Source organism: Sus scrofa, chromosome 5, assembly GCF_054392235.1.
Source record: "Sus scrofa isolate SSC_HxYL_T2T_F1_AM1 chromosome 5, Sscrofa_HxYL_maternal_Yorkshire_Landrace_v2.0, whole genome shotgun sequence".
NCBI classification, from domain to species: domain Eukaryota; kingdom Metazoa; phylum Chordata; class Mammalia; order Artiodactyla; family Suidae; genus Sus; species Sus scrofa.
This window is the reverse complement of record NC_139387.1, coordinates 13,795,660-13,820,517: the sequence shown is the minus strand read 5'-3', so window position 1 is coordinate 13,820,517 and position 24,858 is coordinate 13,795,660. Positions and strand designations below refer to the sequence as shown.

The 24,858-nt window shown below is 45.3% G+C and overlaps 1 protein-coding gene across 4 annotated transcripts in view; it reads right to left on the bottom strand.

Annotated features, from left to right (window-relative positions):
- Nucleotides 1-24,858, bottom strand: part of LARGE1 (LARGE xylosyl- and glucuronyltransferase 1) — a 593,475-nt gene that overhangs the window by 61,639 nt on the left and 506,978 nt on the right. The gene's annotated exons all lie outside the window — the stretch shown is intronic.

Here is a 24,858-nt window from a genome sequence, read left to right as displayed (position 1 = left end):
TTTAGTAGCAGTTAAACCCATTCTGCAGTTTTCCCAAAACTCAGGACCAGCTGTGTGGCCCTCCATCCCCACTCAGGGCTGCTGCCTCTAGATCTGCCCGCTGACCCCTTCTCTGAGTGAAGTGTGGCTTCCAGCCCCGAGGTGTAATAATTCCCACCTCTTCCCTCTGTTCCTTCAGCTCCAGGGGTGGAAACTGTTTCCTGCAATTTTCTATTTTTGCTTTTATAGTTACACCAAGTGAACACTTTGCGTTGTTATCATTTTTAAAGATTAAATTTTCTTTTCAAATAATTGGTATGGTTTCTGCCTCCAGCCAGGACTGACGGATGCACTGTCTCCCAGAGCTGCTGTGAAAAATCAACTCATTAATACACATAAAGCACGGACATAGTGCCTGGCATAGGAAGAGCGCTCAGTGAGTGCTGGCTCTGACTATTAAGTGCCTACAGTATACTAAGTTGGGAGATGGCCAGAGGGCCCTGCTGGCACTGCCTGCCCTTGGCCGGTTCATGGTCTGCTGGGGAGATGCATCCCCAGACAGGTAACACAAGGCAATCACAGAAGGAGGATTAAGAACTGGCAGCTCAAGGATGCTCAGGGAAGCATCTAGGAAGGAGATGCCTGTGTTGGGGCTTGAAGAATCAGCAGGAGCTTTCTGGGGAGACAGGGGCTTGATAGGGCAGGTCGGGGTTGGGGTGGGGAGAGAGATATGGCTGCAGAAGGAAGCAGGGGACATCCTGGCCCCGTGGGACCATGTTCTGAACTCAGACTGCATCACTGGAGATTTTTAAGGAGGGAGACTGACTCCGACTGTGATGGAGAAGGTGCGAATATTGGGATGGAGGGGCCCAAAGTAGGGCTGGGGGTGCCGGTTACAAGTCAGCTGTTTACAGGGAGCACAGTTTACCCCCCCGGGCTGGGGATTCATCCCTGAGTGGAGCCCTATGTCCGTCCACAGTGTTTCACAACCACTGTCTCGCTTTGATCCTCACGTGGACCCCAACAAGGAAGGTACGTTTCAAGACGAAGATGCTGTGAAGACGTAACTTGCCCAGGACTGCAAAGCTGGTAAATGCTGGAGCTGGGACTCCAACACAAACTGGAATCAACCTGATTCCAAAGCCCTCTACTCCGTGGAGAACTGGAGGAGCCAGGTGCTCAGACTTCCTTTGTCATGCTTCGTCACGTTACAGAAGAGATGATATAACTCTCCCCTCCCCCCACCAGTCCCCTACGGCCACGCCCCCGCTCAGTGGGAGGAAGGAGGAGAGGAAGCGGCATCCAGAGCTCAGCTGCTTCCCGCTCCTCCTGCAGCCACACTGTGTCCACGGGAGCCTGAGACAGGTCTGAGGCCCCATCTCCCTCTGCCCTCCGCTCGGGGTCCCCTGGATGTGGCAGCCACAGCCCCTGATGGCAGCTGGGAAAACACTGCTCTGTAAGACCAAGCCCCTCTCTCAGGGTGAGGCGAATAACAGGAGACCTATTTGGTCCAAACCACACCCCAGCTCTCGCCTAGCCAGCAGTGGTGTAGTCCAGCAAGAATCCGGGCTATCAGACCAGCCTGGGTCTGAATCCCAGCCACGCTCTTTGCCAGCTGTGTGTGTCCTTGGGCAACTTGTTTTATTTCCTGGCTGCCCAGCCTCCTCCTGTGACTTTGGCGTTCCCACTGTGGCGCAATGGGATCGGTGGCATTTCTGGAGCGCCAGGACACAGGTTCAATCCCCAGCCTGGTACAGAGGGTTAAGAATTTGATTTTGCTCCACCTGCAGCATAGGTCTCAACCGCGGCTCAGATCTGATCCCTGGCCCGGGAACTCCATATGCCGTGGGGTGGCCAAAAACCAACCAACCAACCCCGACTTCAGCAAGTAGTTCTAAGACGGTTAAACAGATGCCGGGCACAGGAGAAGTGGCTCCATATGGGTGGGTTCTCTTTCCCATCAACGATGGGACCACCAGCCTGCATTAGGAGAGCGCTGCCCCCCCCACACCAGCAGGAGGTCCCCACAGCAGGCATCTAGTGCTCAGGAGAGGCCAGGAAGGGCCAGCCAACCCTCCGGGGAAGAAGGCCACTTGGCAGGTGGCATGTGCCTTTCAGTGAAGGATGAGGGTGCAACATGTGCGAGAGGGAAGATGTGGGAAGACTCCCCTGGGAGTACCCCCGCCCCCAGGGAGGAGCAGGTCCAGGGCCGTGCATCGAAATAACCGCGTGCAAGCTGCTGACCCTCACACACAGCAGGGATCAGTCTTTGCCATGGAAGATTCTGGCACTTGCCAAGTGCTGAGCCAGCAGGAAGGCAGACGGATGTGCCTTGGACTCAGGAAACCCGAGCTTCTTCGATAGGAAAAACTGAAACTAAGGGGAAATCAGGGCTGGCCTCTGGGTCCATGAACAACCAACCTGTACTCATCATTCATGAATCTGCCAGGCTTGAATCCCACTGTCCATTTCACAAAGACGGCACTTGGCCTGCCTGTATCTCACGGATGAGACACACCGTCAGCGCTGAACCCGAAACCCTGGGTTCCTGACTTGCTACCATGTCAGAAGCTGAGCACTTGACAGGCGAGGAGAGGGAGGTCTATGGAGGAGGGGGGCTTGCCCAAGGTCACGTGGAGAGTCTGGACCAGGCCAGCTCTCACCCCATCACACCCCACGCTGGTCTGTGTCTGCACAGGGATCTGGGTTTGTGCATCATCTATGGGCAAATGCTGGGGTTATTATACACAAAGCATCACAGGTTTAAGGAACCTAGGGGGAGAAGATGGTGGGGTCACTGGCAGGCCAAGGGGGTTTTAGAAAACTCTGTGAACTTGGCTGCCCTGGGATAGGTAAGGCTATTCAAAGTCTATTAATGTGTGTTCAGATTTACCTTTTCTCCTTAGGTTTTTAATCATCAGAACACAGAATACTCCATCCCCCGGTGCTAGGCTCTAGGGAAGTAATAGTTACTGGTTATCTATCACCCACTGTATGCGAGACAAAGGCCAGGGTTGTCCTGTTGTGTGTGTGTATGTGTGTGTGTGTGTGTGTGTGTGTTCACACTGAATCCTCAAACAGCCCAGTAAGGTGGATTCTATCATTTTACAGACAACAGTCCTGAAGGTCACTCAGCCAGTAAGCAGGCAGCCAATCCTAACACAAAATCAGTCCTATCTTACTCCCAAATCTTTTTCTTTCCACCACATCATTCATTTCATCGAGGTGCCAGGTACTGAGAGGGGCTGTGTCTGTGACCCAAAAGATCATGCTTCTTTCTGTAACTTGTAACTGAGAGGCAGAGGCAGACATTACCTAACTGCCCATTTTAAGTTACAAGGACGACTCGTGCTTCTAAAGAGACGGTCATGAGAGGTTGCTGGAGACCATTTCTGGGCTGGGCTAGTTCAAGTATAGAGAAACCAAGGCCTAAGGGAGGGCAGTGACTTGCCTGCAGTCACGGCAGAAGGAGAAGTCGAGGCACCTCCATCTTCGGCGCCACTGTTCCTGCCTCTGAGACTTGGATTTAGAATGACTATTGCTGATAATTTTGATCAGCACATGTCTAACTCCTGACAATGTCACTTCCTGGTCCCTGGAGGGAGACTCCCCATGGGGGCAGCTGGGGGGCAGCCAGCTGGTGTGTACATGACATACACTGACAAGCTTTCACAAGACGAAATGACCCTGGGAATGTGCCCAAAACACGTTCTTGCAAAAAGCTGGTGAGTGGACGGCAGTCCTTGAGGCTTGTGAAATGGATTGTAACTTAGTCTACTTGCTGGGACACAGGAGCCCAATGATAATAAGTATTATTAATTTTAAAGCTAACATAGACTGGATGTTTGCTATGCACCAAGCACGGCTCTGAAAACTTCACTGGTCATAGCTTGTTTATTCTTCATTCAACACGACACGTGATCTTCTCATTGTCCCGCTCGGCAAATTGTCCCAAGTTACACAGCTAGGAAGTGGGAGTCAGGATTTGAACCCAGAGAGATAGAAACATTAGGAATCGCTCTTTTATTTCTCCCAGGTCTGCAATTATCAAATGACTCTGTGTAGAGCAATGAACATAACATTTTCAGAAGATTATAGGATCAGAAATGAAACCTACTCTGCTTTCCCCAAAATAGGGACAGCGCCCATCCCCAGGGTACGAAGGCTGCAGGGTGACTTAGGACTCGGCAGATACATGGGCTGAACCTTCTGGAGGACGCAGAGAGGGAGGCATCCAGGTTGCATAGCAGGTGGGCTGCAGAAGCTGCCAGGCATCTGGGGCCCCAGGGGTGTGATCGGATTGGATCTGAAATGTCTATAAAGGCTGAGTATATGTGCAGACTTGAAGGAAGCCTGCAATGAGCCTGAGAAATTGATGGAAATTGATTACTGCCCAGGAGACTTAAACATCATCTGGGAAGGCAGCAGAAGTCACCTTGATGAAAGGAGAAACGAGAAACTCTATCACCCACCAAGGGCGCAGGAAAAAGCATTTCAAGGACAGAAACAAGACCTCGGCACCAAGACAAGGCTATAGGAAGAGCGGGCCAATGCTTCAGCTTCTGAAGAACTTGGAACCCAGAGGGTTCCTAAAAATAATTTATGGTGCAAAAGTGCTAAGAAATTGCAATCGGTGTGCAGATGCCAAGAGGATAAGGGCATGAGGCTCATGTATTCCAAGTTATTGAGCTAAGGGGTATTTGGAAAGTAGGTCTCTGTCTTAAGACCTACACTGACTTTCTTGGCTCACAGAATGAATGCGCTATGCTTCTTAGACTGGCAGCAAAGCCTCTTGCACATCGGCTCCCACTTACAAGTGAATGTCTGCTTGTCCTTCACAGCTGAGTTCAAATGTACTTCTGTAATTTTTTGCCCAACCACTTGTGCCAGAAGGTTGCCTCCTAGTAGTATTTCTCTTCACCCTATTCTTTATTCCTAACAACATTAATTTTGTTTGTAACTGCAATGTCTCCGGCCCCTGTGAATGGCACACGATCCAACCAAAATCCAAGCAAGCATGATGATTCTACTCTCTGATTTTCTAGACTTTCTTGCAGCTAGTAGCGGCCGCATGACCCAGGATTGCTCAAAAAGACACATGTCAAAGCAGATACTGATTTCTCTGTCATAAGTTTCAGATAAGGTACCATCTGCCTCTCACCCCCACCCCCCGACCCTCCTATTATGAACAGAGGCGTGATGACTGGCGCCATGACAGCCATCCTGTGACTATGAGGGAGAGGTCAACACGTTGGTGGTCTACAAACCAATTCTGTAGCTGCTTAGTCCAGAACTCTTAGCTAAGAAATTCAACCCCCCTATTTTATTTGAAGCCACTATTTCTGATTCTCATTGTATGCATTCCTAATACAACACCCAAGGCGGTTGCTGGGTCCTTCCTCAATGCTCCACAGGCTTTTGCACTTAACTCTATTTAGAGAACGCAATGCATTCTCTTGTAATTATTTATTTACATGCCTGCACCTGGCAGCACTGGAATGTGAATTTCTGGGCTGGCAGGGACCATGACTGATTATTCTCCCCGAGTGCCATAATGCCTGGCAGGTAGTTAGTATTCAATAGCTGCCTTTGGTTCAAGAATAGAAATCATGATGGTGACATTCTCAATAATCCTCCCATTCTGTCTGTCTACAAATCAGTTATAAAAGCCCCATTAACAGGGGCTTTAGGATGGAGAAACATATTCCCCTTTTCTTCGCCTAAGGGCCCAACAGCTTGTCATTTTCTCTTGAAGGAGTTTAGCTCCCTCTGTCCCTCCCTTGTGTGGCATTTCAAGGAGAAGGACAACGCAGGCATGTGTGCTTGTCCCTTTCCTTGTCATCTTCAGGACTGCGATGCCTGGGAGAAAGGGACAAGCACACACACCTACATCCCAGTCCCCGTTCCAGCTCTTACCCGCCTGGTGGCCTGCACTTTGCTGCTTAGTATCACAGAGACAGCAAAAGGGATATGACGGCAACTGCCTTGCCGTGTGTGGTCAAGACCCAGGCTGATGGACTGATGGGCACGAAGGCCTGTCACATGTGCTCATTAAAGTACAAAAGAAATCTGGTTTTAGATGTCATGAAACAGCCGCCTTACCAAGTAGGAAGGCTGGATGAAAACAGGAAAGGAAAAGAGGAATTAGAAATAAGATTGAAAAGGAGGGGCTGCAGGTTGAGGCAGCCTAGGGCAACACAGCCCAGAGGAGATGCCACGCCTGGGTTTGGGTTCCTCCTGGCCAGGCCTCAGGGACAGGCATGAAGAGGTGAACGTGCAGGAAGGCAAACGCTAAGGTGGATTTAACACTGGGCAGAGACAGGATGGTGCTAACAGGCAGGGGACTGAAGCAAATGTCAGCCAAACAACTTAAAGTATTTTTTTTTTTTTTTTTTTTTTTTTTTGCTTTGTAGAGCTGCAACTGTGGCATATGGAAATTTCCAGGCTGGGGGTCGAATCAGAGCAGCAGCTGCCAGCCTACGCCACAGCCCCATGAGATCCAAGCCATGTCTGCGACCTACACCACAGCTCATGGCAACTCCGGATCCTTAACCCACTGAGCGAGGCCAGGGATCAAACCAGCAACCTCATGGATACCAGTCCAGTTCATTACTTCTGAGCCATAATGGGAACTCCCCAACCTGATGTATTTGAACCTCTATTTTCCAATCTATTCAAAGGAAATAATAACGATACCAGCTTCAGAGGATCAATAAGCTACGAGAGGTAATGGCACCTGCCATGGAACCCGGGACAGACTGTGCCCAGGAACAAACACGGTCCGTTCACATGGCTCTTCTCTAACGCGATGCTGTCCCTCAGTCTGTATCTAAAGCCTGGACCGTCGGCTCCTTGAATGCAAGACCTATTTGTCTAACTCTGAGAGCCCAGTGACATGTTGGATCAATGTTTGCTGACCACTGGTGGAGTCCACTCTGGTTCTTTTCAGTTCCTCCCATCAACTGCTAAAGATGCTTTTCCCCCTCTCTCCCGCCTCCCTCCCCATCCCTGACAATTACCAGGTCACAGCTATTAAAGAAAAATAGTGTCCTTGATCCTCAAGACGTCAAGCCACAAATGCTGACCCTTCCCCCCTCCTTGTACAAAGGTTCCTGTTGCGCCTTGGTTTTTACAAGTCCCAGAAGAAACAAACAAAAAAAATTCTTCCCAGACAAAAATGCATCATTACCCAGGAAAAGGGACGAAAACAGACCAGACTCAGTGATTATTCAGGCCCCTCATCTGGAAAATGTAGAACACTTAGCCCAGCGCATGCATCAGGGCCCAGTCCCAGAGCCTATCATTTCTTGTTCTGTCATCTGGAACATTTCTTATTTTTTCTTGCCTGAGGTGCTTGAGGTTGAAACGAGGGAAAAAAAAAAATGACAACAGGAAAATGGATATCTTTGATAACACTCAGGGCTAGGAGAGAGTCATGCATCCGAGAAGATCCAGCTATGTTCTCTAACTTTTGTGGTGTTCAAAGTTTTTTGGTTTTGGTTTTGCTACAAAATAGGGGTAGTGGAGCTTCCGTTGTGGTTCAGCGGGTTAACAATCTGACTAGGATCCATGAGGATGTGGGTTCGATCCCTGGCCTCGATCAGTGGGTTAAGGATCCGGCACTGCTACAAGCTACAGCATAGGTTGCCGATGCAGCTCAGATCCCGTGTTGCTGTGGCTGTGGTGTAGGCCCCAGCTGCAGCTCTGGTTTGACCCCTAGCCTGGGAACTTCCATATGCCACAGGTGTGGCCATAAGAAATAAAAATAAAATAAAATAAATAAAACAAGGGTAGCAATCAATTGACACTGGATTCCACTCTGACTAAAGAGTCCCTGGACCTCTGAGAGCAGGAAGGGGGAAAGTGACGCCCTCAGTACAAGGGTCCTCCATGAAGCTGCCTTGAGAGGCATCTCTGCAGTCACCCGGCATGAGACCTGTGAGGGTAACCAGCCACGTGTGCTTCCTCTCTAGGGAACTGACTGCTAAGGCTCCACGCACTCTCACCCACAGGGTCCTCCCGGGAGAGCCTCTGTTGACCTGTGGACTAAGAGGGTGGAGGGAAGACGGGCCACCTCCGTGGACGCTGCAGCTAAGGGATTCTGCCAAGGTTGCCGAGGAGCCAGCTGGATGGAATGCCCATGACGTCCTGGGGTTGTGGGCACCCCACGACGCACGGCTTGGGAACGCCACGAAGGCAAAGCTGGCAGGCAGCCAGGGTCCCAGCAGACAGCTTCCGCTGTGGCCCGCTCTTGCTCTTCCGCGTGCCCTGTGCCTTTCCTCCTCAGAGCCAGACCCTGCCTTCTTCTGATGATGCTAACAGGGCTGCTGGTCAGGCCTGACCTGCCAGAGCCAGGCCACAGGACCAGCCTGGCCAACAGGTCATTCCTGACCACGTGTGGGTGTGAATCCCATGAAGCGCCAACAGAGCTGCTTTGCAGAGTCATTGAGGGGACTCCCTTGTCAAGAGGCGATCATGTGTGCTGGTCACTTCTAACTTCCCTTGCTTTGACTTCTTCACAGCATGCTTCCTGCTGAAATGACCAATCTGACCCCTTGTGTTCCTGTTTGATATCTGTATTCTGCCCTAGAACGGAGGCTCGGGAGAGCAGGGGCTACACTGCCTGGTTCACCACGTGCAACCAGTGCTTGGAGCAGTGCCTGGCTCCCGGCAAGTGTGCAGTACATATTCGGTGAATGACGAAGCGCCACACACTGGCTGGGGGGCTGCCAGAAGTCAGCCGGCCAAGCTGGAGAAAAGTGGAGGCAGCAAGATGGAGAGACAGAGAGAACGGGGTCTTAAGTCATTTGAGTTCCTGTTTCTAACTGTGTCAATGCAGAGTGCAGGCTACGGAGCCCTCACAGCCTGAGAAATACTGGGGTATAAACCTGGCTAAGTGTTCTATCAATCATACTAATATCTACGTTAGTGTACGGATGAATACTATTCAATAATACCAATGATATTTAATGAAAATAACTGTCACCAAATGAACAAAGGAAAAAGACTCTTGCATTATAACCCAAAGCGTAAAATAAATGCACATAAATCCATGTGGGTACGGATACAGGATTTAAGAAACGAATATCAATGGGAGAAAGAGACAAATCGCCTTAGAGTGATGATGGCTGTACAACTATAAATACAATAAAATTCACTGAATTATAAACAGAAACAACAACAACAACAAACCAAACTGCCCCAGAGAAGAACCCCAATGATATATGTAGATTACACCCCACCCCGCCCCCTGAAACTGAAGCTTAATCTCACCTCCAGTGTGGGGTGGGTACAGTGACTGACTTCCAAGAAAGGAAGCAGAGATGGGAAAGAGAGGAACTCTATGGTGGAGAGCCTGGCAAACACCACCTTCACGCAGGAAAGATGGTTAGTGGTGCCCTGTGTTGAGACCAGGTTCCTCCTGATAAGGGTGCAATGAAGAGGGGACTTTACCACCAAGATAATCTTTCCAAAGACCCATAGAGATTGTGAGAAAATATACTGACAAACCACACTTGAGGGATATTTATAAACCATCTGACCAGTACACACCTCGGAAGTATCAAGGTCAGCCCTGAAACACACAAAAAAGACTGAGGTCATGTGTTATCACTTCTACCTGGCATCTAGTAAGAAATGATACAAAAGAACTATTTATAAGAAACAGATTCACAGATTTAAAAAAATCAACCTTATGGTTACCAAAGAGGAAACCATAGGGCGGAGGGATAAATTGAGAGGATGGGATTAACACACACACACTATTACATATCCAACAGATAACTAACAAGGACCCCCTGTATAGCACCGGGAGGTCTACTCAATGTATTGCGATAACCTATATGGGAAAAAAGAATGTATGTATATACATGTACAGCTGATCCACTTTGTTGTGCATCTGAAACAAATGCAACATTGTAAATCAACTATACTCCTATAATCATTTAAAAAAGAAGCAGAAAGACTGGGAAACTGTCAGAGATGAGAGAAGACAAAGGAAGCAGAACATGAATGGAAAAATGGGTGAAATGCAGCTCAAGCCTGATGCTTCGTAACAGCAATACACTATTGCTGGCTTGTCCATTTTGACAAATTTGCCATTGTTATTACGTAAGATGTTACAGGGGAAATTGGATGGGGGCGGGGCGTGGGACCCTATGAACTACTGTTACAGTCCTTCTGCAAGTCTAAAATTCTTCCAGATAAAAGTTTACTTTAACAATATGAAAGAGTTCTACAAAGGCACGGCAGATTGAGAATACCAGTGAGATGAGCTCAGACGACCAGCAAGGAAAGAGCTGAGCTGACACTTTTGCTCCCAATTTGAGCTCTTCCTTCGCTATACCCCAAGTAGAGAAACGCCTATCTAATTAGCTCTGGCAAGAAGCTGGTAAAAAAAAAAAAAAATTTTAAATTCTCAAGACTATTTCAAAAACAGATTTACGACCATGATTGTTAGAGAAGAACTTCAGCCCGAGTGTGTATTATGCCTTGAGATATTACTTAATGTTAGTACAAAGATGCAAGACTAGCAAGACATTTAAAAACAAAGCATCCAGAATGTGAAGATGAGCTACCATAAATTTTGGATGACGTGTAAAGTCTTGTAATAGCCAGTCTCGAATTTGACAACATTTCACTAAACCCCCTGAAAAGACTGCTGCCGTCTCTTTGGAGATTTCATACATCAAAATGAAAGATAATAAAATCCAATAAGGGGAAACACTTGTTTTTCCTGCCTTGGCAAAAAAATGGCTGGGAAAAATACACAAAAGATAATCCGGTAACAAATGAAGTAAATTCCTTGGTCAGCAACTATTGTGGGAAGAGTCCTAGAAAGACAAAAAAAAAAATGATGAAAGCCTGAAGAAATGAGTATTGGAACAAATTACATGGGAGATTTGCTATGGAGTTAAATCAAAGTACAGAGGATTCTGGAGTTCCCATCATGGCACAGCAGAAATGAATCTGACTAGGAACCATGAGGTTGCGGGTTCAATCCCTGGCCTCGCTCAGTGGGTTAAGGATCCGGCATTGTCATGAGCTGTGGGGTAGGTCGCAGATGCGGCTCAGATCTGGCATTGCTATGGCTCTGGCATAGGGCATAGATTGGACCCCTGGCCTGGGAACCTCCATATGCTGTGGGTGTGGCCCTAAAAAGGACAAAAAAAAAAAAAAAAAAAAAGTACAGAGGATTCTGACCATGTGTCATCTTGGTTAATTGCAAGAATCTGTTTAGAAAATGAAATACACAAAGAACAACTTTTCAGTGAGCGCTAAAGCAAAGATGTCCTAGGGAAGTTCTGCTCTGAGCTGTGCATTCCTGCTTTAAGGATGCTAATTTTTTTTTTTTTTTTTTTTTTTTTTTTTGTCTTTTCTAGGGCTGCACCCACAGAAGTTCCCAGGCTAGGGTTCTAATTGGAGCTGTAGCTGCCGGCCTACACCACAGCCATAGCAACACCAGATCTGAGCCGCAGGTCTGCAATCTCCATCACAGCTCGCAGCGACGCCAGATCCTTAACCCAGTGATCGAGGCCAGGGATCGAACCTGCAACCTCGTGGTTCCTCATCAGATTCGCTAACCACTGAGCCACGATGGGAACTCCCACAGATGCTAATGTTTTATGGAGAGTGAGGATGTGGAATCGACTGAAGGTAGAGTTGCTTTCACTGGAACAACAAGAAAAAACAGGATTCCAAGAAAGGCTTCAGAGGGAGGGCCCCAGATGGAATTCCTTTACTGTATCACTGAAAAGCAAGTTGCAACAAAACACTGGAAGCCAGTGTGCATTAGGACGGTTAGATGGCCTTGATTTATGTGGTTAACTTCATAAAGACAAGACTGAAAATATCATAGAATCTTTACAACACTTTCAAATGACAATGGAAGCCTTCTGTCCAACATAGAGCTTTGCTGGTTAGCTCACGGCCCAGGACTTATAAGGGATGGCATACGCAAAGACGATGGATGCATTTCTGCTTTTATGAAAAAAGAGTTGTGGGCGGTATGCCATCTCATGCTTGTGGGGAAAAAAAATCTGAATCTGACCCAATGTAAAGGTAATAAACAGAAAAGTAACTACTTTTAGAAAGAATCTTTTTTCTCCCTTCCTTCCTTCCTCCCTCCCTCCCTTTCTTTCTGTCTTTTTTAGGGCCAACCCACAGCATATGGAAGTTTCCAGGCCAAGGGTCGAACTGGAGCTATAGCTGCTGGCTTGGGCCACAGCCACGCCAGAGCCAAGCCATGTCTTTGATCTACATCCCAGCTCATGGCAATGCTGGATCCTTAACCCACTGAGCGAGGCCGGGAATCAAACCTTCACCCTCATGATACCGGTTAGATTTGTAACTGCTGAGCCACGAGAGGAACTCCCGAAAAAGAATCTTTTCTAAAAGGTGGAGCTTTTAGAAAATAAGTATATGAAGTTGTTTTCATCATTATAAGGATTTTGAGGTTAAAAAAATGGTATTCCCTATCAAACCCCTCATTTCCTTATTCTTAGAAACTTCAGTGGTATGATGCCCACGATTCCTAAATCCTGTTTAATTGGTGCTTCCCTCTCTCAAGAATCCTTTTCTTCTTCTTGTTTCCTTCTTCTCCCCCCCCCTGCACCCCGCCCCCTTTTCAGCTGCACCCACAGCACATGGAAGTTCCTGAGTCAGGAATCAGATCCGAGCTGCCTTTGTGACCTTCGCCACAGCTGTGGCAACGCTGCATCCTTAACGCGCTGCACCAGGCCAGGGATCAAAGCAGCAACGCCACAGAGACAAACCAGATCATTAACCCACCACACCACGGCGGGAACTCCCCTTTTCTTCTCACCACAGCCCAGATTATCAGGGGACGTGTTTCTCACAGTAGGCTTCTAAAGGACCTGTCCCACAAGGCATTCCCTAACCCCAGGTCTGTGTGTTGACATCTGGGGGAAATGCTAGGGGTCAGCAAAATTGCTTGGATTTCCCAGCTGCAGAATTTCATAATACGGGATTTAGAACAGTACACAGTACACAAAACTCCCCTCGGCCCATCCCCTCACCAGCTCTTCTCTGTTTTTAAAGAACCTCCATGAGCAGTTCTTCGAACTGTTTGAGAATATGCTCCACAAAGTGCTATGCAGGGCAAATGCACCAGAGCCATCACCTTGCTTCTAGGGATCTTGGTTTGCTTCTAGGAATAAATGCCTCTGGTCTTCATCAGCTGTGTGTAACCAAGCCAGTGATGGGTAACTAAAATCCACGATGACCAAAGGAGTCAGGTTCTAAGTTACCCAATGAGCCAGGAACGGGTGAGTGCTGGGAGAAGACAAAAGACTAAAGCTCCAAGCACCCAAAGCCCCTCCACTGAGCACAGGGCTCTCCAGCGCACTATTAGGGTGTGAGACGATGCACCACACATCAGGACCTAACCTTGGGCAAGCACTTCCCCTCTTTGCATCCCTGCTTCCGCTCTGTGAAGTGGGAGCACCGGAATGGATGAGCAAGAAGGTCCCTTGTTGATGTGCTTTGCCCACCAGCTGGCTAAAAATTACCCCGAAAGAGTGGGAACAATACTGATGGGTAATTAATCATAAGAATACTAGACTTGGGAGTTCCCACTGTGGCTCAGTGGGTTATGAAACTAACTAGTATCCATGAGATTGTGGGTTTAATCCCTGGCCTCGCTCAGTGCGTTAAGGACACAGCATTGCCATGAGCTGTGGTGTAGGTCGAAGACACGGCTCAGATCCCGTGTTGCTGTGGCTGTGGCATGGGCCGGCAGCTGCAGGTCCGATTCCACCCCTACCCAGGGAACTTTCATATGCCGCAAGTGCAGCCCTAAAGAAAGCAAAAAAAAAAAAAAAAAAAGGAATACTAGGCATAACAGATATACACTACTATACATAAAATAAACAAGGATCTATTATACAGCACAGGGAACTATAGTCAATATCTGGCAATAATCTATGATGGAAAACAATCTGAAAAAGAATGCATATGTATGTATATAATACCGAATCACCTTGCTGTACACTTGAAACCAACCCAACGTTATAAATCACCTATACTTCAATTTTAAAAAACACACACAAAAAACAATAGTAAGCTGACTCCACGTCTCATAGGGGCGTGATGCATCACCTGTTTTAATCTTTACATCTCCTCTATTGAGTGGTGATTACTCTCCTAGTTTTCCTGATGAGGACTAGGTGAAAAGAGGGTAAATTAACAAACGACAGCCCTACAGCCTGGCCCACTGAGCATGTGCGGTTTGCTGGGTGAACAGGCAGTTCCAAGGCTTAAGCCACAGAGCGACGGTGCCAACAGACAGGCTCCTTGGACGGGGGCCAGCTGCCTCATATTTAATCCCAGGACTCCTCAGATTTCCCGGACACAGCAGTGCACAGAGACCATCAAACACGTAGAGCCCTCGGACGTGGGTCATGCAGTGCAATGACACAGGCACTGGCCTGAAGCAAAGGGAGGTCTGGTTGGAAGGTGCTAATTCTAGCTTTTCGATCTTCTCCCCCAGAGCAACTGTTTTCTCTTCGTTGATCCATCCTAATCTTCCAAAATCAACCTTACCATTCGTCATTCTTATTACCCTCTCTCTGGCTTCCCCTGCCTCATTTTTCACTGCAGCCTTCTTAGCTGTGGCACGCTCAATATGCTAATCCACGGTGGGCCCCTCGTCTTCCTCAAAAGATGTGAAATCTGACACCTCTCTAAGTATTATAAAATGTTTTAAAACTTGAGTTATGCGTTACTCCTCTTATGCAAATGCTACAGATTGCCTGTAGGAACATACATCATTTCCCCTGTACGGATGGCATGTTTGCTCTTGGTTTTTCTCCTCTCCTTCAGGGCTTTTCTTTTAAGTGCACTCTGTTCCCAATTCCTGAATAGATGGCCATCAAAAACTCCGCCTCTGCGCCTGCTACTTCACATTCAAAGGCTCTTTCATTGAGACAATGTGACCATGAAGGGTCTTTGTTCTGGAGTTAGCTCTCAAAACCCCACTAATTTCAAGAGGGCTGACTAGGAACCATGAGGTTGCGGGTTCGATCCCTGGCCTTGTTCTGTGGGTTAAGGATCCGGCGTTGCTGTGAGCTGTGATGTAGTTTGCAGACGCGGCTCGGATCTTGCGTAGCTGTGGCTCTGGTGTAGGCTGGCGGCTACAGCTCTGATTAGACCCCTAGCCTGGGAACCTCCATATGCTGCAGGTGAGGTCCTAGGGAAAAAAAACAAAAAAAAGAAAAAAAGAGGGCTCACAAACTAAATGTCATCTTACTTAAAATGTTTTCCTGGGACAATGCAATTCGGAGGAAACTCAGCCCTAGGTCAGAAGAAAGAGCTGTGGACTTATCAGCTCTGTCAGAGTGGGCTGTGTGATTCTGGGCAAGCGACTACTCTGTATGGTTCTTAACATTCTGCTTATAAAATAGATGGAACAATATTCGGCAAGTGAGACTTTTGTTAAGATTAAGTGATGCCATGCTCGGAACATCATCTGATCATCCTAGATTTACTCCATTTCATTCTTTGAGGTCCTGGTCACAGCTTGCTTTCTCAGGGATGCGTTTCCTGTTGAGTCCCAGAGAGGGATCAATGCATTCTGGGCAGGTGTTTCTGCAGCAATGGCATGGTCCCTGGGGCTTGCATACCTGGTACCCAGTTTACTCTTTCTAACTTGCACCTGACTTTCCACTCCCTCTTCTCAGGGGGCCTAGACAGGGGAGGACTAGGGGAGGGGCAGCATGGGTGTTTGGGGGCTGAGGAGGGGACATGAGGGCAGAGACAAGGAAGGAATAGAGTTGGGATATACCAACTTCCGGTTGGCCTTGGCCGTCTACCTCTATAGGGATTAAATCACCAGCCGCTGTAGCCGCTGACCTTCAACACCCCCTGAAAGGAGTTCAGGCTGAGATAAGGAGTGAGGGGCTCTGTGCTCTGGGAAAAACATGGCAGAACAGGCCTTCAGACAGATATTTTCAGGGAAAGATTTTATGAGCCCAAATTCTTGCATCTCCTCCATCTAAAAAAGCACTAACATCATTAATGGTGACAACTGGTCCTTGATTGGTAAGCCTCTGCCAAAACGTGTGCCTGAACGCACCCCCCTTTCACTAAACTCATGAGGAATATTGATCTTACCTCCCACCTCTTTGGAGCAGTTTCTCAGAGCTCCCTGAATGCTGCCTCCCAGGCTACGGGCCTCATTTTGCCCCGAGTACAACTTAACTCACAACTCTCATGCTGTGCATCTCCTTTCAGTTGGCAGATGCCAAGACCCAGCTCAGATAGAAATCCCGATAGAAATCCCGCCCAGATACAGACTTCATCATGCTCCCAACCAGACAGGGGTCTGCTTCCTGCTCTCAGGCCCCTTTACTTCCTTGCTTCACAGTACTTTGCAGGTTGTATTGGAATTGTCTGTTTTCTTTCTGGTTAATTCTCAATAGTCTTTGTCTTGCCTGAGGACAAGAACTATGGCTTACGCAGCCCTGGGCTCCAGTAACTCCTTTCGACCTGAGGACAAGACCCCCTGCTTGCCGCTTGCTGGCCCTAGCCCACTCTCTCTGACCAGGGCTTCCTTCTCTAAGGACTACTGAAGAGTCAAGGACCAGAGGCCGCTTCCTGGAATCTCTCCCAGCCTCCCCGCCCCCGCCGCCGAGCCAGCACACAGCCCCTTTGCTGGTCTCCTAAGAGTCTGCACTCCTGGTACAAAGAATACAAAGGGGCTCCTCTGGGTCCTTCCCTTTTAATTTAAGACTCCGCCAGGGAAGGCTGAGTCATCAAGCTTTCGGATTGAAAAGATAAAAATGAAGGTCTTTGAAACACAAAAGACTGAGGTAAAGTCAAGTGCATTTCTACGGAGCACTCAAGGGGCCCGGCTGAGAATGCCGCCAAGAATAATGGCCTCCGTTCCATCGAGAATTTCGCCACAGAGCCTGAGAGGTCAAGTGATTTACTCAGGACCTTCAGCTGGTAAGATGCAGAACTGTCATTAGAATTTACAGGATTGCCTGGCTCCAAAAGCCAATATCCTTCTCCTGCCTTCTCAATGAAACCACTTCTCCCCTTAGATGTTCTTTTAACCAACCTATACTTAGCACAAAGTTCTTGGCCGATCCCCAGGGCAGGCGAGATGCCCAAGGCTGGTAAACTCCTCTCTAGTGGGAAGAAGGAGCCTGTGCTTCTACCCACCTGAGCCCTGCACTACCAGGAGGGAGCTGCGTCTGCTACCGAACATGTTTTTATGCCACTTGTACTTCAAAGGTAATTGGAAATGTAATTAAATATTCTTTGAATTAGGTGAGAGTTGCTCTTTCCATGAAAGGCAAGAAAAATGTTCTGGAACAACGTGATAAAAAGAAGTTCCTGAGGAAAAAAAAAAAAAAAATTGGCTGTCAGATTAGGTGTGGGTGAGATGATTATAAAAAGAGTGGGGGGAAATGCAAAAACCCAGGGCTGTCTCTCAATTGCTTTCGGAGAGTCTGAGTTCTTGCTCAACTCAAAAGATCCTGAGGACCACAGAGGAGGCAGAAGAAGAGTCACTTAAGTGGTCACCCAGCACAATCGGCAGCAAAAAAGACCTGGCTCTGGATTTGCCTAAAGGGAGAGTCAAGGTTAAAATATATGTAGGGCATGCCATTTATACACATGGCATTGCATGTGGAGGTTCCAGGGCCAGGGATTGAATCCACACCACAGCAGCAACCCAAGCTGCTGCAGTGACACCATCAGATCCTTAAACCCCCGTACCCTAAAAGAACTCCAGGATTAACATATTGTTATGATCCTTGCGTAAACTGGCATTTTTTATCACCTGATCCAGCACAGGTCCTTTTGGGTCCCACAGGTGGGCTTCTCAGGTTGACGACCCTTTGGGGGAACAGCGAGTGAGCGGACGGAGAGCAGAGCTCAGGGTACCCCTGGGGACTCCCCAAGGAGGAACAGAATAACTAGCAAACAGGAGGCCTTCATAGATGTTGAACACTGTGAAGGAAATAAAGGATGGGCGGAAGAAGGGAAATAACAAGCGTGCACCTTTACCTGGAATATGAGGCCCAGGTTGGCCTGGGAAGTCCTACAGACATGCTATGTTCTTGGACCAGCTCTTCAGGCTCCTGAATAACATCCAGACCCTGATAAGACTCGGAGGGTGCAGCTCAGGCCTTCCAACCTCTTTCCTGCCTCCCTTAATCCACTCCTCACCTCCAGGGAAGCTCCCCTTCTGTCTATTGCCTATATGCTACAGTTTGGGGTCAGATTTTGTTGAATAATCAATTAGTGGATAAAATGACTTCTTTTTTAGATTTATCTAAAAACATATGGATTAAACGTGGTTAAAATCTCTCTTTGCGGTGTTGCCCTTCAATGGAAAGTCCTCTCCTTACACAGAGAACAGGCTGCCGAAGAGGGTCCACAAATTATTTTGCATAATAGGTTCAAAGTGATAATAATTAAGCAACTCCTAAGCAAGGCCAGAGCAGCATAACCACCTGCCACACTAATATGTAAACTCCACGTGACCAATGGCTTTGTCTGCTTAGTCTCCTGCGGCATCACGAGGGCCTGTAACAGTGCCTGGCATATAGTAACCACTCAATAAATATAGGAGCATGAAGGCAGTGATATGTAAGTAGTGGGCAGAAGGAACAATACTTGGAGACCAAGCTATGCTGGCATCGATACAATGTCGAAACTGAAAGTTCACAGACAATGAGTCTCCTGTAATTTATGATGCTTTCTGTTTTCCTTTTTGTGGCTGCCAATTTAGGGGCTCTCAGGTACCATGCCAAATATGTGGGCTTACTTATGACTGGTTTCTTTAATGAATCTCAAACTCATCCTCCTAAGAACAATCAATTTCATAAGATACTTTCCAAGGTCCCTCTACCCATCAGATTAAAAAAAAATTATGGTTAAATATACACAAAATGTACCATTTTATACCATTTTAAAGTGCATAGTCCAGTGCCCTTAAGTAGGTTCATGCTGTTATATAACCATCACCACGATCCATTTCCAGAACTTTTTTCATTATCCCGTACTGAAACTCTGTACCCGTTAACTCCACATTCTTCCTTCGTCCCTGCTCCTGGTAACTTTTATTCTACTTTCTGTGTCTATGAACTTGACTATCTCATATAGGAGGACATCATATAATTTTGTCCTTCTGTGTTTGGAGTATTTCACTTAGTATGAATTCAATGGTCATCCATGTTTAAGATGTAAGAATTTCCTTCTTCCTTCCTGCGTAAGAATGTCCTTTTTTTAAGGCCTGCCCATGTTTTCGGTTGCCCTGATTTTTATGAAAGTTTTATGTGTTTATTTTTGATATGAAAAAAGACTTGAGGGTCTGAGAGTCTCCTATGCCCCTGCCTAGTCAAACAATGTCATTTATTATGAGGGCACAAGGGCTGGCTTCAATCTGTCACCATTTGCCCACTGACAGCTGGTGGAATGCTTTCTGTAGGAAGCCATCCCTTCTCAGTGTTTGACCCCTCACATCCAAGCCCAGAGGTAAAAACATACTCTTTCGATTTTACGATATGGTGCCAAAGTGGTTTTCCAAGTTGGTTGTATCCATTTACACTCCTGTCAACAGTATAGGAGATTTGCACAGCAGAGGAAACCATTAAAAAAGACAACACATGAAATAGGAGAAATTCTTTACAAATGAAGCAACTGACAAGGGATTAATCTCTAAAATACACAAACAGCTCATACAGTTTCATAGCAAAAACAAACAAACAAAAAACAATTAAAAAATGGTCAGAAGATCTAAATGGACATGTCTCTAAAGAAGACAGATAACCAAGAAGCACATGAAATGATGCTCAACATCACGAATTATTAGAGAAATGCAAATCAAAACCACAATGAAGTATCACCTCATACCAGACAGAATGGCCATCACTGAAAAGTCTACAAACAATAAATGCTGGAGAGGGTGTGGAGAGAAGGGGACCCTCCTATCCTGTTGGTGGGAATGTAAATCAGTGCAGCATGGAGGTTCCTTCAACAACTAAAAATAGAACAGCACATGATCCAGCAATCCCACTCCTGGGCATATATCTGGGGAAAAACATAAGTTGAAAAGATACATGCACCCCCAATGTTCATAGCAGTACAATTTACTGTAGTCAAGACATGGAAGCAACCTAAATATCCATCAACTGAAGAATGGGCAAAGAAAATGTGGTACATATATACAATGGAATATTACTCAGCCATGAAAAGGAATGAAATAATTCTATTTGCAGAAACATGGATGGATCTAGAAATTATCATACTAAGTGACGTTAAGCCATAGAGAAGGGAAAAGTCACAAGATCACTAATATGCGGAATCTAATAAAAATGATACAAAAGAACTTATTCACAAAACAGAAACATTCTCAAAGATTTTGAAACGAAATTTATAGTTACCAAAGGGGAAAAGGCGGAGGGAGGGATAAATAAGGAGTCTGGGATCAACATATACACACTACTATATATAAAATAGGTAAGTAACAAGGGAAATCTACTGTGGAATAACCTGTATGGGAAAATAATCTGAAAAGGAATGGATATATGTATATGTTTAAGTGTAACTGATTAACTTTGCTGTATACCTGAAACTAACACAACAACGTAAGTCAACTATAAAATAAAATAAAAACAGTATAGAAACTTTATGGTAACACTCCTCCAATTTGGTGGGTGCCAAATTATCTGTGGTCTTAATTTTCACCTCCCTGATTGACAAAGCAGTTGTACGTCTTTTCAAGTGTTTATTGGCCATTTTCTTTGCAATTCTCTGAAATGACTATGTCTTTTACACTTTTTTTTTTCTTTTCACTATTTTATTTTATTTTTTTTATTTTTTGTTTTTTTCTAGGGCTGCACCCGTGGAATATGGAGGTTCCCACGCTAGGAGTAGAATCAGAGCTGTAGCTGCTGGCCTATGCCACTGCCACAGCCACATCAATGCCAGATCCGAGCTGTGCCTGTGACCTACACCACAGTTCATGGCAACACCGGATCCTTAACCCATGGAGCGAGAGCAGGGATCAAACCTGCAACCTCATGGTTCCTAGTTGGGTTCATTTCTGCTGCGCCACGATGGGAACCCCCCCCCCTTTTTTTTTATACCTGTGGATTTTCCAATGTTAGATCACTCGTCTTTCCTGGAGTAAACTCAACTTGGCCCTGATATATGATCTATTTTCTACATGGCTGGATTCAGCCTGCTACTATTTTGCTTAAGATTTCTGCATCAATATTCATGACTGATACAGGCCTGTAGTTTTCCTTTTGTGTTATCTCCTTGTCTGGTTTTGGTATCAAGGATATTAGGGACTCAATGAATGAGTTAAAAAGCATTCCCCTTTGCCAATTCCCTGGAAAAGTTGACTTAACATTGGAATATCTTTTGATTAAAAAAAAAGAAACAGGAGGATGTCTCTCTTCTTACTATCCAGGGAGTACTATTTTCTTTGAAAGAAGGTTTAACGATGAGAAAGGAATCCAGACTCTGTATTTTCTCCTTAAGTCAGTTTTGATAAATTATACATTCTAGGAATACATTCCTTTCACACTTTTCAAATTTATTGACATAATTTTGTTCACAGTATTCTCTTATTATCTCCTATAATTCTGCTTTAGCTCCTCAATCGAAAGCTCCACAAAAGAGAAACTTTTGTTTGCTTTCATCTTTGTTGTATTCCTAGAACTCAGAAGAATCACTGGGCTCAAAACTATTTAAAGGATGAATAAATTAATCAGCGTGATTGATTTACTACTGAGTTCCCTTTGCTTTTTCTCATCGAGTCCTTCTGTAGCTTTGTCTACTTTATTGGTCTCTTGCAAAGAATCAACTTTTAAGTTTGTTGAAGAATTTGTTGATCAATTTCTGCTCCTGTCTTTCTTATGCCTTGCCTTTTACTTTCTTCGAATTTATACCAGTGTTCTTCATATATGATCTTAAGTTGTAAACTTGGCTTCTTAATTTTCAGGCTTTCTTTTTCTTTTTCTTTTTCTTTTTTTTTTTTTTGGTCTTTCTTTTAGGGCCACACCTGCAGCATATGGAGATTCCCAGGTCAAATCGGAGCTATAGCTGCCAGTCTATGCCACAGCCATGGCAACGCCAGATCTAAGCCGGGTCTGAGGTCTACACCACAGCTCATGGCAATGCCAGATCCCTAACCCACTGAGCAAGGCCAGGGATCAAACCCACAATCTCATGGTTCCTAGTCGGATTCGTTTCCGCTGTGCCACGACAGGAACTCCCAGGCTTTCTTTTAAAATAAGAACTTAAGGCTATAAGTTTACCTGCACGTTTGTTTCATTCCACTAATTTTGACATGTATTGTTTTTATTTTCATTCGGTTCTAAGTACTTTTCAGTTGCAATTATGATCGCTGTTTAGAACCATAAGTAATTTGGTATGATTTCTTAAAATGTGCCGAGATTTGTTTTGTGGTCTAGTACATGGTTACTTTTTTTTTTCTTTTTTGCTTTTTTTTTTTTAAAGGATCGAACCTACAGCATATGAAAGTTGCCAGGCTAAGGGCCAAATCTGAGCTGCAGCTGCCTGCCTATGCCACAGCCACAGCAACACCACATCCAAGATCCAATCACGTCTACAACCTATACCATAGCTCATGGCAACGCTGGATCTCCTACCCACTAAGTGAGGTCAGAGACTGAAGCCACATCCTCATGGATACTAGTCAGGTTCTTAACCCACTGAGTCACAATGGGAACTCCCATGGTTACTTTTTAATATCCCACATGAGCTTGAGAAGGATATATATCATTTTTTTCATGTTTGATCTTTCAATGCCTGAAAAGGATATGTTAAAATATCCTACTATGATTGTCAGTTTTCCTCTGGAATTCTGTTCAGCTTTGTATACACACACACACACACAGACAGACAGACAGACACACACACACACACACACACGCTATAGCATGACATGCATGCAAATTTAGAAATCCTTATATCTTCTTGGTTAACTTTCTCTTTGTAAACTGTGACAAATCCATACCTACCAATGCTTTGTCTGATATAAGGCAAGTTACCTAGTTTTCTTTTGGCTGATATCTGCCTGATAGTCTTTTCTCATAATTTTATTGACAACCTTTCTGGGTTGTTTTGAATCAGGCATGCCTCTCAAAAATAGCATATGTTGGATAGTGCTTCCTGTTTATTCAGTTTGACAACCTATCTTCTCTGGGGTAAAATAAGTTTATCTGACTATTGATCTATTTGAACTAATTTTTATCATTTCGACTTATTTTCTGTTTCCTCCTACTTTTCCTGTGCTTTCATTCCTCTTTTCTTTTCTTGTATTCTAATTTTTCTTTTACATGATTGATGTATTTGGTTGGTTGTTTTGCTTCTTGTTCCATTCCATCCCACCCCTTTCTCCAATTTTTTTAGAGCTAAACCTTGAAAGGTTAGCAAGTATACCTAGCTTAGTGGCTACAGTTACTGTTTCACCCTCAACAAAATAATGGTCTCAGAGTACTTTAATGTATATCGCCATGTGATGTCATTTCTGATATTTCTGGTATAACAATTTTTTTAATTATTTTTTTATTTTTGTGCTTTTTAAAGCTGCACCCATGGCATATGGAAGTTCCCAGGCTAGGGGTCAAATTGGAGCTACACTGCCAGCCTGGCCACAGCAACACCCAGATCCAAGCTGCATCTGCTACCTATACCACAGCTCAGGGCAACTTGGGATCCTTAACCCACTGAGTGAGGCCAGGCATCGAACCTGCATCCTCATGGATCCTAGATGGGTTCATTTACTGCTGAGCCATGAAGGTAACTTCCAGGTATAACTTTTTAAACCAACAAATTGTATTATTATATTATTGCTATTATTTAGAAACTGTTGAGTTCCATCATATTTCTAATTTGTCCAATATTCTGTTTTGAATCCAGAATCATTTTCTAAAGGATTCAAAAGTACATCCTTTGGAAGTTTCTTTGTTTAAGTAGGTTGGTGATAAAGTCTCCCTGTTTTTACTCATCAGGCTATTCCTCTCTCATGCTTGAATGATGTTTTGCTAGGTATACAATGTGTCATTATTGTTTCTTAGCACATTGAAGATATTCTTTCTACTCATTTCTGGCTTCCACTGCTGTTGGAACTCTCACTATACACGTGGAATTTCTTTGTAGCAAATCTGTCTTTTCCTTCTGGCTACTGCAGATCTAAATATGACTTTCTATTTATTTACACTGCTTAGTAAAATATAATCCCTCTTGTATCTATGAATACCTTTTAACAGCTCTGAAAAATTCCCACTCACCATCCTAGCCAACAATGCCTCACTTACGATTTTCTCTATTATCTCTTTTTTGACAATCTAATCAGACAGATCCCAATATCTTAACTTCACTCTGTTTTTCTATCTCTCTTTTTTTTTTTTCCCCACTGTGCTATCTTTTGGGTAATTTCTTCAGGTATCTCTTCCTGCTCACTAAATCTCTCTTTAGCTGGGTTTAATCTACTGCTGTAACACATTAATTTCTAATTGAAATAGTTATATTTTTCACTTATAAAAGTCTTAGTTGATCTAAATAGGTCTTTTTATCTTTGAGAATCTCTTATTCCTCCACCTACTTTCAATATCCTTTTTTACTTCTTACATAATACAAACACTTATGTTTCATACTTGGCGAGTAATACAGGCAGTCTTTGAGATTTAATTCTATAGTCTGCAGTTCTGCCCTCTCTCATGGTAGTTTATTTCCTTGTGTGTTCAGTGATTACTGATTGAGAACTCATTTGTGTAGAAACTCCACCTAAAGAATTCTGAAGTCCTAGAGTTCCTGTCATGGCTCAGCGGAAAGGAATGAGGATGCAGATTTGATCCCTGGCCTTGCTCAGCA